This window comes from Macrobrachium rosenbergii, chromosome 54, assembly GCF_040412425.1.
Source record: "Macrobrachium rosenbergii isolate ZJJX-2024 chromosome 54, ASM4041242v1, whole genome shotgun sequence".
Classification (NCBI taxonomy): Eukaryota; Metazoa; Arthropoda; class Malacostraca; order Decapoda; family Palaemonidae; genus Macrobrachium; species Macrobrachium rosenbergii.
In genome coordinates, this window is record NC_089794.1 from 43,949,588 (window position 1) to 43,953,075 (window position 3,488).

Here is a 3,488-nt window from a genome sequence, read left to right on the forward strand (position 1 = left end):
AGTCAACGCCTTCGAACCTTTGCTGGTAGTAGTCAATAGTCACCAGGTGTTTGTATACAAACTGTGATACCATTTCTCAGGTATCGGTGTTTTTGTGAATATTCGAAGTGCGTGGTTTTTCCCATTAGTGGAAAGCTTTGCGTTTTGCGGTAGGTGAAGCTTTCTGCTTTTTAAATTTACGCTTGTTGTTTATAGATTGTTTATCTGCAATACACAGTCCTAGTTGATAGTTTCAAGGTAGGTCTCTTAATTTTAATCGACTGTAAGGGTGTATTAGAAGACTGCTGCTGCGTGAAAATTCTGGTTAATTTTAAATTTGTTTAATTAGTTTTTCCTTTACAGCTGTTGGTCAGGTTGTCTGCAATGATGCACGAGTTTAAGAATACTTCGGCGAGGTTCATGGCATCAAGTTTTCATGTTTATAGTTTTGGCAAGATTTAACTCCAGCTGAACTACTAAGTTTGTTCGTCGGGTTGAAGTATATAGGCGCAGAGAAACTAATGGTAAGTAGTTTTTTTCTTTTCCTCCACCCCTTCAGGGGCACCGCCCCTGAAGGGGTGGAGGTGCTCCCTCAAACTTACATCAAGTCTTCAGACTTGCGGTAAGTTTGAGGGAGTTTAACAAGTAGGTAGCGGTTAGTAGTCACACAATTTGAAATATCTAACCTAGTATTTTCGCGTTCAGGTGGATGTTTTCGTCTATTTTAGAAACTGCTTTTTTCACATAGTCACGGCAATTTTCTTAGGTGGGAGTATTTAGATAATTAACGTCAAACTTCTGAAGTTTGACCTAACTGGGAGGGTAATGAAGTAGTGTTGCTTACTACTGTAAGCTTACTGACATTACTAGAAGTGAGTTGTTGTGAGTTATGAGTTTTATTATATTTTATCTGTTATTTTATTTTCTATTTTAGTACATATATTTCAATACATTGTACTTCAATTTTAGCACTGGTCTTCAGCAATAAAGCTGATGCTCCAGGGTTCAGGTGGTATGAAAGTTTATATTGATGTAAGTGAACTCGAGAATTGTGGGTTTAAGTATGGAATCCCCACCCCACCCCGCCTTATGGGCTTAGGTATGGAGTCCCCGCCCCACCTTTTTTTCGCCAATTTCTTGTCGCTCTCATTCTGATTCCAGGCACGTTGAACGATGACGACTTGAACAGCAGTTTGGAGGACTTGATTCTCGGGCTTGCTAGTTTGTTGCTTGAGCCAGTGACTAAAAGAAGCACGGATAATGAGTGACCAGCTGTAAGCGCCGTAATTGCAGGACGACTAAGTCTGTATTCCTGATGTACGGCTAATATTCCTGATGTACGGCTTAATTTTTTTCTTTTAGTAAATGGATTTATTCTTTTACAAAATCCTGGAATTTTTTGTTAACCCTCAAGCAAATTGAGTATGTAATTGTCCCTGATTAATTGAGGAACTGCGTATGTATAACTTAAAGGTTTATCTAGAGAAATTGACGGCTTCGCAGCTGCTTATAATGTTTCCTTTCAGCCACACGAAGATATTGATTATGGGAAAAGGAAAGGAAGTTATTAACTATAGGAAAAGAAAATTACGGAAGCTGATAATTGAAGGCTATAACTGACAATTCAGTGTTGTAAGTGCTAAACTATATTTTAAGACTTTCATCGTAAGTGCTAAACTATATTCTAAGCCTTTCATTGAAAGGTTCAAATTGAATCCTATAGTTATTAATTCAGAGCCAATGATAAACTTAGTACAATCAGCTTAACAATACTATCGGCTTAAACTTAATATAACGACTTAAGATGTCCTGCGACTTTGATTTGTAAACAAAAGGGATTTTAAAAATAATGAAGATAACCAGATCGTCTAGGAAGTGGAATAAGAGTAGTTCCAAATTTCGTATTTCTTCCCGAAGGTAATAAATTTATATTAAAAAAAAAGTTCTGGAGTAGATATGCTGCTGGTCGCGGTGTAAGGTTTAAAAGTATCCCTTCAGAGTTTAGTATTTTGAATTTCGCCTATGAGTAAAATGCCTTATAATTAAACTAAATTAAAATTGCCTAGGGGTAAAATTCCTTATTAACTGAAATTAAATTGAAATTGCCTGGGAGTAAAATGTCTTAAACTAAATTAAAATTAAGGAAAGAAGGCAAGAGTTCTCTAAACGGCATACAGAGTAAAGCAAATGGTACAGAACTATGGCACAACCAGTGTTTGTGACTGGTTTGTTATCACCCCCAACGTAGGTTTAACCTTCCTGTGAATTTGTGGTCTTAAAAACTCGATTTATAGTGCAATTTATCTAGCAAAGGGATTAGATGCACTTCAGTTTTAGTTATTGTGTTTGTCATTGTTGAAAGTTACGCACGTACTAGATAAGGGTTATTTTACAGATGGGGATGGTAATATGCGTAACTGGATAACGGTTACTTTACGGATGGGGATGGTAATATGCGTAACTAGATAAGGGTTACTTTACAGGTGGGGATGGTAATATGTCTGTTTTATTTCTTTATGAACTGGAGAGGAAACACACACTTTGGCGGTCTAGGGTAGTGCAAACTTTGGCTGGTCTAAGCCAGTAGTTGGCATTATAGTAACTGCTGTATTAGCTGTTTGGTCCCTTGTATTGACAATTTTAAAAGCTTTGCTTAATTATAAGTATCTTGATTAGCTCATAAACTCAGACTAATCTATTTGATTGGTTAAACTCGGAAGTGTTCATCGAGGTTTTGTAATTTATTTAGGAATTGCAGTAACGTCATTATGTGCCTTCCTGTCTTGGGTCTTGTTATCGTACTGGAGCGCCCCTTCATTGTTCTTTTACTCGGGTTGACTGAATCGGATGGCGTCTCCTTCTACAGGTGTAAGTTTAGCTGGTTGCTTTCATTTGCAGTGTTGTCCTGTTTTGTTGCCTTTGTAAGGATCATGATCACTAAAACTTAAATTACCAATGGTAGGATATTTCGACTGCTTCTAGGTCAGACCTCTTGAATGTTATTTCATCTTTTAGTTCTTCGTCAAGAAATGGGTGATTGAGAATGTATGATAAGCACGTCCATGTTTTAACTGCACATAAGGGAAATGTTAATCCTTCTGGGTAGTCTTTTTCACTCAAAAAGAACATTCGTTTCTCGGGATGTTAACTTGGAGATAAGTGACCTAGATCACATGAATGAAATAGTCAACGAAACGCAAGATTTGTATACACGGACTAATGGAAAATGGAAGTCTAAAGCCTATCTATGGCTCTGTGTAGAGCAGGAAGTAAATTCCAAAGCTTGAAAGTAGAAGGAAAGAAACTGCAAGTATCTAACTCCTTATTTCGAATTTGTTAATAATTTGAAGTCAGTGGACTAGAAAATAGAGAGTTTCAAAATGCTATTGCTGTTGCGAGGTTACCAAAAACAAAAAAAACCATCAAAATGTTAATTTACGATACACCAGGAAAAATCTCTGAATACGGACGTCCAATAGTGAAAATCGACCACAGAAACAAAATAAGCT

The 3,488-nt window shown here is 36.9% G+C and overlaps 1 long non-coding RNA gene across 1 annotated transcript; it reads left to right on the forward strand.

Annotated features, from left to right (window-relative positions):
• On the forward strand, positions 1-1,360 carry LOC136834545 (uncharacterized). The gene is made up of 3 exons (XR_010851849.1): positions 1-149; positions 343-503; positions 1,141-1,360. It is a non-coding gene; the product is annotated as an uncharacterized lncRNA (long non-coding RNA).
• The last annotated feature ends 2,128 nt before the right edge of the window (positions 1,361-3,488 follow it).